At 35.9% G+C, this 13442-nt stretch overlaps 1 protein-coding gene across 9 annotated transcripts in view; it reads right to left on the minus strand.

Annotated features, from left to right (window-relative positions):
• LOC127449108 (forkhead box protein P1-B) overlaps positions 1-13442 on the minus strand; it is a 258227-nt gene that overhangs the window by 179456 nt on the left and 65329 nt on the right. The window contains exon 5 of one of the 9 annotated variants that reach the window (XM_051712282.1): positions 3790-3827. The exons of the other annotated variants lie outside the window; for them this stretch is intronic. The gene's annotated coding sequence lies outside the window, so the exon portion shown is untranslated. The remainder of the gene's footprint in view (positions 1-3789; positions 3828-13442) is intronic. 9 annotated transcript variants of the gene reach the window in all.

Below are 13442 nucleotides of genomic sequence, written 5' to 3' on the forward strand. Positions count from 1 at the left end.
TCTTGAAATTTTTTAATAGATAAATACATATAAATTAAAGAAATAAATAAAGAGCTGATTTGAAGCTGAAAATGTCTAGTGTGACGCCTGAGCTATATTTTAGTATAGTATAATAAATTATAAAATATTATTAAAAATACATATTTATTTCTTAGTCAATTTTTATTATATCTCATTATTTAATTATAATTTTGGGGAACATTGCCATTTTGTTATAGATAAATACATAAAAGTAATTAAATAAATATATATGAGACGATGATTTGTAGCTGAAAATGTCTAGTGTAAAGCTTGAGCATCATATTATATTATATTATATATATAAAAAATGAATTTGTACGTTCTGTTATTTCAGTTTTTGCTTTTTTTTAATAGATGAATAAATATTAATAAATATGGGATGAAATGATGATTTGAAGCTGAAAATATCTAGTTCAAAGCTTGACAATTTTAATGATGATAATTTTATTTTTAATTGTATTTATTTATTGGGTGGGGTCCATTTTTTTAAAAATATATAACAGGATATTATGGGGAAAGAGAGAAGGCGGAAATGAGATGGAGACACTATGCAAACTGTCCTCAAACCTGCATTTCCCACATGAAGGCTCAACGTGTCAGAGAATGTGCTAACCGCTAGGCCTCAGCTCCAGTGTGTAAGCATTTTTATTCTGCTAACACTGATTTACTCGTTACCCAAGCAGCTCTTGAGATTTCAGATTGAATATGATTAATCAAAATTGTGTTATTGTCTTGCATCAAAAAGTTGCTTTTGCTTTGAGCTACTAAGTAAAGGCTATTTATTAACTTGAGAGTATTTCTGTTCTGTTCTGTGGACATCTGGGTGTATTTTCTTAGCAACGGAGCTGCAGGGAAGAGCATCTGAAGCGAGAGGAACCGGCAACTCAATATGCTGAAGGATGTGTCATATTGCTGCTCAACTGACAGCCCAAGTGTGTGTGTGTATGGGGGTGGGTCTTTTTTTTCAGCCTAAAACAAAACGCATCCTCAATGTGCCCCTGTCAAGGGTGGGTGATGTCTTCAGATAGTGGCACAAAAGATCAACCCTTCCTTTTCAGCTGAGAGAAAAGAAAGAAAGTTTTCGTTTCATTAACTCAAGACTAAAACGTAATTATCTCCCTATGGGCCGCAATCACCAAAAGAAGGATAATAGAACTGAAAGCACTTTCCACTCCACTCATCTAAGCGCTTCTTTTCTTCTCTCGCTTGTTTTTCCACTTGTTTTTTTCTTCTCCGCCCTCAGATGTGATTAACCAATCGAATAGTGGCAATAGATTGCGGGGGCAAGATGAAAATACAACTTTCAGACTGGTGTCTGTTTGAGAGCTTTAAAGACTCAACCATGTTATCTGCTTCAGTGTTCTCCTACTTGTCAGCGAAATGGTTTCTTTTCCTTTCGTCTGGCATCTCTGTTCCACTTTCTTTCTGTCGCTAACTTTGGAAAGGGAGGAAGCAGGAATTCGGTGAAGGAGTTAGCCACTAAGCCGCCTGGATTTATTAGTAAATACGAGCAATGTCACAAATTTGAGATCAAATCAGAATGATTAAAAAAGATTTGATAATTTCATCTCTCTTTTCCAGTCATCAATACTGCTTAAAGGTGCTTGTAACTAAACGTCAGGTATGTTAATAGCCAACACATTTAACTTTTTACATATTTACATTCTGTCCATCCATCCATCCATCCATCAGATGGTGACATAAGATGAACTTATTTGCTCAATTGACTCAATCGAAACAGAAAAAAAAAAAGAAACTGTATCAACAAGGCCTCCAGAAATGGCAAAAATAATGACTGATTTCAGTCAGTTTTCCCCAAATGCTCTTCCTGTCATACTTCAATTGGTCTGACAAACACCCCCAAACTCCACTGTTGATCAGGACGCTTAAACAACAGCAATGTTTTGAAAGTCCCACAGAATTTTTTACTTGTTGGGAAAATCAGTCTAGGAATTACTTCTCTATATATTAAGCTGAGATAGGAGAAAGAATTTTTACATTGAAAAAATTATACATTTTACACTCAATTGGCCTGTATGTTATATCAGTTTAGTACTACTAGTAATGCTTCTTCTAAATGACCAAGCCTCTAAAAGATTTGAAGGCAGAAATGAGAGAGTAAGCCCTGGAATTAATTAGCTTATGAAAATAAATGCCATTAGCAAATTTTTTTTTGCACAGAGCTATGACGGAAGGAACTTCTGGAACTGAGCTAGGACAAAGAAATGGTGTAAAAAGTGAAACTGGCAGGCCAAGTGACTGTTTTGTGCACTGACACAGAGGTCGAGTTAATTACACTATTGTCATTTTAATCAGGACAGCTTCTCGGTCAGCCTTTCCTCAAAGAGTGAGTGTGTGCACTCTGACACCAAGCTTAGGGCCTCTGCTCTGCGTTAGAGTGTGTATGTGCTGGATTGGATCTATGGGCTCGCTTCGCTAATGAGCGACGCCATAGAAACAAAGGTCCCAAAGGATCACCGGAGGAAACTCCATGCAATCTCTCTGCTCACTTGTGTGTTCATTTGAAAATAATTTTAATATATAATATTTGCAATCATTTGCTTCTCCCTGGCTATCTGATTTCAAAAAACAGGTCTTTCATGTCACCTTAATTATGTTCTTAAAACCGGCATTAAAATTCAAAACTATTATTACAAGTGACTATATTTATTGCGGCAGCAATCATTTCGATCAAAGTCACGGATTGTTTTTGGATAACTATGAATATTTAATTCTGACAATACATTGTTATGCAAAAATATCCATTGTGATTTTAGGGACAATGAGAGCTGGTGCACAATAAATGAATAAATCAAGACCAGACATTCATAGAAAAAGGAATTTGAATTGGCACTGTAAAATAACTCATAATGTAACTTTATGTACAATGACGTAGAGGGAAATACATTTGAATCAGCTGAACAGAGTGGAATGCTACAGACTCACCTAAAGCAATATGATTGGCAGTCATGTGGACATATTATTTTTTTTTTTATTAATTACTTAGCTGGTCGTTCCCTTCGCTTTAGGTTGACTACTTAATTTGAATATGCCTTCCCATGGAAATTTATGTTTTGCTTATCTTAAAAAGAATCTCAATGTGCTCCATTATCATATGAAATCATCAAACTTGATGGTTAGGTTGCCATATTAAGAACATATGGTTGGAAAACTGAAGTTAACTCCAATTTGAACCTATTTTGTATAAATTAAGCTTCCAAATGATTTCTGCCAGCAGCCATGTCAACAAGATTAAGCACAATTATGGGTGCCAACATTGCAATATCTTGTAATGTCAATACAAACCTGCAACACAACACAACAAAACAACCTAGTCGCAACAAACTTCTCTCAATTTAAAAATGAACATTTGGGAAAACATCACCATCATCTACTCTATGTTTTATGTTCCTTGTGAACATCATATAGGCTATATACGTCATACATCCAAAGCACTTAGTCAAATTTGTCTGTAATGTGAAAAATAATTCACTCATTTATTTTATAAACTCATTTTTTGTCTATTTATGATCTTGCAGATAGTTTATGGTTTTATCACTCATCATCAATAATTCAGGCAGTGTTAATATTAATTTGATCAGATATTAATTTTACTGATAATCTGTGTATAAATTAATTATTAAAAAAAAAAAAAAAAAAAAAAAAGGAATGATCAGTTGAGCTGATGAGAGATTTTTAAACACTGGCTAATTTACGCTTAAAGGGAAAGTTCACCCAAAAATTAAAATGGTGTCATTATTTACTCACCCTAATGTTTTTCCGAACCTGTATGACTTTCTCCTTTCCTGTGGAACAAAAAAATGAGATGTTAGGCATAATGTGAGGAGGGACTGACAGCCTCAGTCATCATTTACTTTCATTGCATCTTTCACCATACAATGAAAGTGAATGGTGACTGAGGCTAACATTCTGCCTAACATCTCCTTATGCGTTCCATGAAAGAAAGAAAGCCATACTGGTTTGAAACAACCTAAGCTGCTAAATGATGATAGAATTTGCATTTTTGGGTGAACCATCCCTTTAAGATAGCCTTGACAAATTGTAAACCTACATGAGATGTTGTACTGTACCTCTATTGGGGATTATCGTGGATTACAATAATACATTATAATCTGATTTGAATTTCCTCCCCAATGGACACTGTCTATTATCTCAAAGGCACTTACTGTACATTCCCTTTGGGTACATTTATTGTTCACTCAAAAAAGAAAATTCTGTCATAATTTACTTACTCCCATATTGTTCCAAACCGGCACATATGACTTTCTGGTAACACTTTAGTTTAAGGATCGGAAATTAGACAGTAATTCATGACTAATAATTACACTTGTAAGTGATTAGTTATGGACTTGTTTGGCATTATAAAGTATTTAATAAGCCTTTATTGTCTGATTTCTTATTCATGCTTTATAGACCCTTTATATTAGATGTAGAATGCATATAGTATTTCAACAAAGCAGGGAAGGTTATGGTTAGGTTTAGAGGTAGTGGTTGGTGTAGGGTGTTTGTGGGACTCTAAATAAACACAATAACCATGCTGCAGTGATGCCCCTATACTGTATGGTAGTATTTAATTAGGAGTGCAAATCTAACACTATTTGCCCTTAGCGCTAAGAGGATGCTTTTTGTTGCTATTTACACTAAGCAAAAAAAAGTCTCTGCCTTTATATATTTATACTTACAAGTTGCACATTCACATAGTGTAATGAGAATCTATAAAGGATGTATTTTGCATCTTACTAGCTATTGGTGTCTTTTGTTTTACCTAATAAGTTAATTATTAGGGGAAAAAAAACTAATGTAAAGAGGCTATTAGTCAAGGGTATGAAATCAACAAACAAATGCCTAATAAATACCTTATAATTCCAAACAAGTCTGTAACTATTCCCTTATAAATCCAATTATTAGTCATTATTTACGGTCTAATTTCTGATCCCTAAAATAAAGTGTTACTAACTTACTTTCTTCTTCATTTTTGTAATCTTTTTTCCATGCAATGAAAGTGAACGGTGACTAAGGCTGTCATTCTGCCTAACGGCTCCTTTGTGTACCATGGAAGAAAGTAAGTCGCATGGGATTGGAACAACATGTGTCCTGTGTGTCTAAATCTATACAATACTTAACCCTTCTCATTTTAATATGGAATGTTGTAACACTTCAGCATTGTTTGCATAAAAGCATAGATAAGTCCTAACATTTCCCAAAGTGCATGATTAGAAATATGGAGAAATGTCCTTCTGAAGCACAAAATGATTATAACAGATATTTCATTGAAATCATTTAAGTTGTGATGATAACAGATTAATCAAGCCAACAGACAGTGACACCAGCTAAATTTAAACAGCCATATGCCTGCTCTTTCCCTTCAATTATTCATCTCTACGTTATTGCTGAACACTGAACACTTGCTGAGGCCCTGTAGTTTCTCGCTACAGATGTCTTAGATTTCTCCGTTGATCATTCACTGTGTTTAACCCCATCAAACATCCAGGCTCTCTATTTTGTTTTCTCTTTCTCCATCTTGTGCATCTTCAACTCCCCTATTTCTCCTCCTTGTCTAACCATCCAATCCCCGCCACTTTCAGTTGCATCTCTATCTCTTCCACTAAATCACCTTTTGATGTTTCTTCATTTAATCTACTCTTTTTCTCACTGTCTCCCCTCACCCCTTTCGGACACACATTCTCACATACACAGCAAAAAAAAAAAAAAAAAAAAAAAAGGGGAGGGGGGGTTGTCTGTTTTCTTTGGGTGAAATGTACAATGTGAGAGAGGAGACTTTAAATAAACATCTGCTCAGCATGACCACAATAGAGTCTTTTGTGTCGAAATGTGGAGAGAAATTATGATGTTTAGAGGGCCGTTTTCAGCACTGCAGTACAGCGGATGCAACGTGAGAATGCAAAAACAGGTTACATTCATATTTCAAGTACAGTAACACTTAAAAAATACACAAATGTATAAGTGACAAAAATGCTTTAACATATATATATATATATATATATATAAATATACACACTACCAGTCAAAAGTTTAGGGTCACTAACTCATTTTATTAAATTTTTTACACATTTTAGAATAACAGTAAAGTCATCACAACTACAGAATAATAGAAATGAAAATATGGGAATTATGTTGTGACTAAAAAAATCCCAAATAAATCAAAACTGTGTTATATTTTAGCATCTTCAAAGTGGCCACACTTTGCCTAGAATTTGCAGACATGTACTCTTGACATTTTCTCAACCAGCTTCTTGAGATATCACCCTGGGATGCTTTTTAAACAGTATTGAAGGAGTTCCCATCTATGTTGGGCACTTATTGGCTGCTTTTCTTAATTATTCAGTCCAAGTCATCCATTTCAAAAACTTTTTTTTTTAAATAAAATTTTAGTTTTATATTGAAATAAATTAATATGTTGGCACAATTATATTTTTGTCTACAAAACTAATTTCAAACATTTAAGCAAATGCCTTCAGATCAAAAGATTTTTAAGATCATGAGAATCATTTCAGTCAAGTGACCCCAAACTTTTGAATGGCAGTGTGTGTGTGTGTGTGTGTGTGTGTGTGTGTATATATATATATATATATATATATAATTGTTTTTTTTTTTTTTTTTTAAAGATATCTACTCACAATGAATATTTTACATAAAATACTTTTGGTTGACATGTCCTGCATTGTGACATGCTACTCCATCAAAAACTCTTTTAAACAGCATTTCTATATATGCACTATTATTTGTGCAACTATAAGAAATATTTGTACTTATAAAGCATTTGTCACACCACATAACCATTTCATTCATATAAATATAACCCAAAATCTTGATGTTGATAGACATGTGCTTTAAGCATCACCTACCCTTTTGCATTTTAAGTCAATAATGTAACAATCCATGAGCCGTTTCCAGCAGGAACTTACCAGGATGTAAACGTAGACTCAATAATCTTGCAACACTTTTTTTCTCCTGCTTTTCTGCTATACAAAGTCTGTATCTGTCTCCGTTTCCTGTCACCCTGCATTTGTTCTTTGTTCCACACCAACAAATAACACTCTATGCAAAGTAATGCCTGCAAATTGTTTTGGATCTGTATTTGAATATTTAAATACTTCACTTCAGATCTAGATATTCGGTGGCAATTTCCATACGAGTGTGAAGCAGGTACACACTGCACGATAGTGGTGTGTACCCCCCCCCCCCCGCCCCCACCCCCACCCCCGCCCCGACAAAATGATCAATCAGATACATACCATACAAAATCAAGGTGACATTAATTTCAGAATCACTCGGTCACCAAACAAACAGAATAAGTGCCCAAAGTCTCAAAGGATCAAAAAAGCCACCCACACTATAGCATTTAACCAAATGGGAAGTGTTGATAATATTACATTTACATATAGCATAACTGCAGAGCTCTGGGCGATTACTATCGAAAACCCGCCTAGAGACAAAAATGATCTCAACACAGGTTGCTTACACAGAGCGCGTGGGAAAAAAACTCACATATAGTTTGAAACAAGCAGATAATGTTGGCAAATCAATTCAGGGCCATCAGCCCATCCAAGTTATGATATAAAACACCCTAATCGGGTCAACAAGAATTATGCATGCCCTGTTACTTTCAGTTATGCCAGGCCACGCTATTTGCTTAAAAAGATGGACAGATTTCACTGGAAGGATCGTAATCCGTGGCCCGAGTGCTCTGGCTAGCGTTTGTTACTTTGTGTGGCTAGAGGAAGAAAAGAGGAGAGCTGTTTTTTTTTTTTTCAGATTTTGAGAAGGACAAGATGAGAGATGCTTTGATCTTTTGACTTTGAGAGGGCGATACTGACACACTGCTGTCTATCTGTCTATAAAGAAAAAACTATGACTGCATATCTTACAAAATGTCAGGAACAAGTGTGTGAACATGACGAACATGTTTTTTTTTTTTTCACCCAGGAATGAGTAGTGAAAAGACATGATCGTTCAAATGTGCCACAATAACAGGCTGTAAGATGTATTTCCCGGAGAATGCGCACATATTGTGTAAGAACAATAATTAAAGAAAATTGTGCTTTGTCTAAAGAATAGATCAGATGTTTAAAAGACAAATATGACACTTCTTTTAGCTGGCAACCAATGAGAAGCCTTAACCTCCTGAGACCCGAGAATGACTGCTGTGTGCATTTTTTAATTTCCCTTTTTGAATTGTAACTAGTAGCACCTAATAAATATGCAAAATAATAATAACAATAATAATTTTTTGAAGAGTAAATTGTTTTCCTAAAAATGTCCTTATATGTGGACAACGGGTCTAAGTTGTGAAATTTTAAATAATACCAAGATATATAGAATGTCAGATTTTATTTAAACAAATTGTTTATTATGTTTCTAGGAGTGTTGATTCTTCATGTTTTTGAGACGTTACAGAAATTACAGCTGATTTTCGGTAAAGCTGCTTTGGAAAAATGTGTATTGGGAGACGTACAAAAGTACAAATTACTTTTTCTTTTTTTTTTTTTTTTTTGGCAACAAAATCTCAATGTTCTCTCTTTGCACTGTCAAACAAACAAGTGATAGCCAGTGCTGAAGCAATTTACCAATCAGAAATTAGCATAATTAGTTCTGATTCAAAGTAATGGCCAGCATTGTCCAATCATTGCCAACCACAGTAAAATAAAATTATACATTATACATTCTGAATCTATGTACTGATTACTATTGTCCCATGTCTGCCAATCATGTTGAGTGGTGCAAACATCATCTGCACCTGAAACTGAACTTTTGGTCAGTTAGGAGTTAATGCACTTGGCTGCATAGGAAAGCTATAGGATGCTCCCTTGCTCCTTATTTAGTGAATGACTTAACCTCCAGTGTGTTGTCTTGTCCACACTGGTCTCAGAACCATTTGAAATGCACATTATTTTCATACTAACTCCATAAAAAGCCTCTGAATGCAACATTTTTCAGCTTTTGGATGAACCCATTGATTCTTAATGTGATAAAGCACAGTGAATACAGGATTTCTAAGGGAAAAATAGCCCTATAGTCCATGTCAGATGTCATTGTATTTAACAGCATGCCGTTTCGCAATAAATTGCCCACATTTTCAAAATGCCATATCAGATGAAGCTAGAGACTCAAATCTTTTGACTCAAACAGGTTTCAGTATAAAAACTTAATGAGGTTTCTTACCAAATGTAATTTTGTTGGTGTTTCTCCCAAAGACAAACTCTGCTGAGTTCGGTGCCATGTTGTTTTGTCACATGGCTCAATGCATCAAATGCAATAACCCTTTAATGACAGCCCAGAGTGTCCTAAACTGAGATCAGTCAGTTTAAATTAAATTATGCACTGAGTATCGCAAACACAAAACACACAGTCCACGCAGATGGACACAGGGGCACTCGAGCTTTTAAATCCTTAAACAGGAATGAAGATCTCAAAATAACTAAAAGGGGGCAAGAAATCTAGTGGTACCTTACCTAGAGAGCATTTTAAGGCAGACAGTAGGTGAAAAATGAAAATATTATTCCAAATCCCTATGATTTATTTATTTATTTATTTTCTGTAGTGGAACAAAAAAAGAGAAGATGGACAGAATGACAACCTCAGTCATCATTCACATTCATTGTATGAAAAAAAAAAAAAAAATTTAAAAAATGCAGTTAAGGTGAATGTTGACTGAGACTGAATGGTGACTGCCCAAATTCATATAAGTCACTTATGAGGTTTAATTTCAGTTAGGATGCTTCCTTAGAAAGCAACTGTCTATGTAGGCAGGAGACAGCTAGGCAGCTCATTAAGTTCTGGAAAAGAGCCATATTGATAAACAGAAACAAAGAGAGAAGGGGGAGGGAAATGGAACAGAGACAAGTTGATATGGCAGGGTTTGGCGTAAGCCTGAGATGCCAGTGAAGGTGTCACTAATATTCATGTGACTCCAAGGGAGAAAGAAAGAGACTGTCGGCTTGCTCTGATTCGGGGTGCTGTGACTCATCTGTTGCATGTCACATTGGGTTTTGAGCATCTGCGAGGCAGCCATGACCCGAGTGGCACCCGTGTTCTCTATCTGTGTATTTACAAACAAAACCAGGGCACAAACAGACTGAGGGTGAGACTTTTTGGCAGAGCTGTGTGAAGAAGGGCGTAGAATGTTACCGAGCAGAGGGAGAGGGTAGAAAGCACAGATGGGATTGACCCTTCTGTCACCATTCTGGACAATATGATGCTGCCAAAGTGTGTGTGTATTAAAAATAAGAGGATTATGTGCAACCATGGCCGCTCTCACACTGCACGCCAAAGTGTGCCAATTTAGATTTTTCGAGTTCCGAGTTTAAATGTCCACTGTGTAGTGCTAAAAGTGAGTTAAATGTTCTCCCCAACAGATGAAGTTTTAAGGTTAATGCTTAATCGAGTTACAAATCAACAATACCGATATCTCCCTACCCTAAACCTTAAACCTAAACCTAACCAATAAATTCATGAAAGCAAATGTGACATGAAAAGCGGAATTGCTGAAGCAACCATGTTATTTTTTGGTTTTTTGCTTCTAAGACACTTTTGGCTGAAGTGTCGATTGCTCTTTGGGACTCGTAACTCTATCATTCACAACACCCCATCAGCTGAACTACCGCACAACTCGAGCACATTCCAATAAGCTTGTAAATGTAGTTGGTTAAGTAATTCAAACATTACACTGTATCACCTTACAAGTCATACACTATAGTAGAAGACAGCATTGTATGAACAGACCACTGATATATGTATATAGAACTGGATCGCTGACACAACGGTAAACTGCCAGCAGGAGGTAAAGCCACCGGCAGTGTTCAATCGGCCATCTTGGTATGCCCAAACTGCCATAAAGCATAAATGTGAAAGTGAATAAAAGTCATTGTTTTTTAAGTAGCTCAAGTATTTATTTCACCAGGAAAGTGCTGTGATACGTACAAAGACCCAGGTTAAAATCATTTAGCAAAATTTTTGGTATAATAATGTGATACTATGAGACAAGGTTGGTTTCTAATGATCCTATTTTTTTTTTCTGTCACTACATAATTCCCATACTTCCATTTTTGTTATTTCATAGTTTTGATACTAATATTCGAAAATGTCCAAACATTTAGCTGGTAGCGTACATTTTTAACAAATAACCTTTCTGCAAATAATACTTTATTTAGTGCAATTCATAATTTATCTTATAATTCACGCAATGGGTAAATCAACTGCACAACTATGACTAATGACAAGTTAGATTGACATGACCTGACATTTACGACCTGACGGTTCAGTCCCATTGCATTAGAAACAAATATGCAAAAACATATCCGATTTATCTCCACTTATTAAAGTGGCCAAGATCTGAACCGAAATGGATTCAATGTGACTTGCTCATCCAAAAACAGATCTGTGTACTCCAATGTGAAGGAAAAAAATATCAGATTTGGGCCATATTCAACTGCAATATGAATGTAGCCCAAAGGTCTTATTAAACAGGCCACGGAGAATAGCGTGAAGCCTCCACACGCGCTATGTCTCCATGGTAACGTGCTCAACATGCCACGTGATAAGATGTGCGGATTGACGGTCTCAGATGTGGAGGCAACTGAGATTCGTCCACCGCCACCCAGATTGAGGCAAGTCACTACGCCACCACGAGGATTTAGAGCGCACTGGGAATTGGGCATTCCAAACTGGGGAGAAAAAAAAATGAACAGCAAGGAGAGCTTTCATGTCCTCATGTAGAGTCATAAATGTAGTCCTCTCATTAGTCATTACCAATCTACAACATGAGGCCTAAAAGTGCTTTTAAAGAAAATGGTAAACAACCAGCAAGATGTTTAAGCATAGATGCGCTTCAGTCTCGTGTCACTGCGGCCTCGCTGACCACTTTAAAAGCAGTCCAACAGTGGACACTGCAAAGTTCACGTTAATGAAAAATAATCCTAAAAGGAGTTCAAATATAAAAATATAAAATAAAATAAAATAAAATAAAAAAAAAGTCTGAATCCACCTGCTTTCACTTTCAGTTACAGTCATAAATCAGAATAACTTAAAAGTAACCTGCACCTAAATGTTTTTGGAGTGGTTTTTAACTCCGATTGCCAAAAGTCTGTACCTTCAAAAAGCTACATTTTCACAATTTGCTCACAAATCAATATTCAAAAGAAAATAATCGTACATTTTGGGTTCATTTACGTTGCATGCAGGATTAATGCAATGCCACTCATCAAAAAGTTTGTTGTAAGAATGTGTTTTTGTGTTTGTTATGTTTAATTCATGTTGCTCATATGGATCCAAGCCAATGTCACCGTACTGACTTTCAAATCAGTGATCTCTGAACCGCCGTGAAATTGTGTAGTTGGAAAATGACAAGAGATTGATTTCCATAAGTCTCATAAGCACAACTGTCTATGTAAATAGGGCTGATTTTACGGGGGTGGGGGAAAATAGCTCGGCACTACATTTACATTATCAAATGACACAATTTACATTCATGTTTTCCATTTAATATCAATCTGTAACGTACACAGTTTTGCAAGCAGGCGTAACTGTTAGAAGCACTTCTTTAAAATGTTGTCTGGCTGGGCTGGTAGGACTACTGTCTTTCCAGCAGCTCCATTAAACACACTGCGAGAAAAGTATGTGATGCGGTAACAGAGAAACAGCCCAAGCGCCATTCAATGCAATAAAAACAGACTAAAATACATATTCACATCGCACATTGAAAAGAAGTGACTTTTGGGAATATTCTGGGTTAATGTTTATTTAGCACCCGTTTCAAAGGTGTAATTCACCAAAAATGAAAACTCTGCGATCATGTACTCACCCTCGTGTTGCTCCTAACCTGTATCACTTTATTTCTTCCAGAGAACACAGAAGGAGATGTCAGGCAGAATGTTGGCATCAGTCACCGTTCACTTTCATTGCAAACATGATGCAATGAAAGTAAATGGTGACTGAAACTAATATGCTGCCTTACATATAATTGTGTGTTCTATGGAGGACATAAAGTCTTTTGGACAGCATGAGGGTTATTAAATGAAGAAATAATTACATTTTTGGGTGAACTATTCCTTTAGAATATAATATAAATAAACACTAAAATGGTATGTCATGTGCCACAATGTTTTTTGTGACTATAGGTCATATATGTTTACGGTAAGCAAGAGGGTTTGAACACAGGCTGGCAGTTTGGCGTGTGGGCAGTGTCATGGTATGTTTGTTGTGTTTACACATCACTCAGGAAGCAAAGGCCTCGTGAGCCTTGGGTCAAAAGTGACAGTACACTAAAACTGGGACTTGGGATGGAGAATTCAGATTTCTAAAGAGAGTTAAACTATAACATATCCAAAACTGTGTACACACTGATAGCGTGCCGAAAGACATATAAATGGTAAGCGCTTTTC

Source organism: Myxocyprinus asiaticus, chromosome 12 (assembly GCF_019703515.2).
Source record: "Myxocyprinus asiaticus isolate MX2 ecotype Aquarium Trade chromosome 12, UBuf_Myxa_2, whole genome shotgun sequence".
NCBI classification, from domain to species: Eukaryota; Metazoa; Chordata; class Actinopteri; order Cypriniformes; family Catostomidae; genus Myxocyprinus; species Myxocyprinus asiaticus.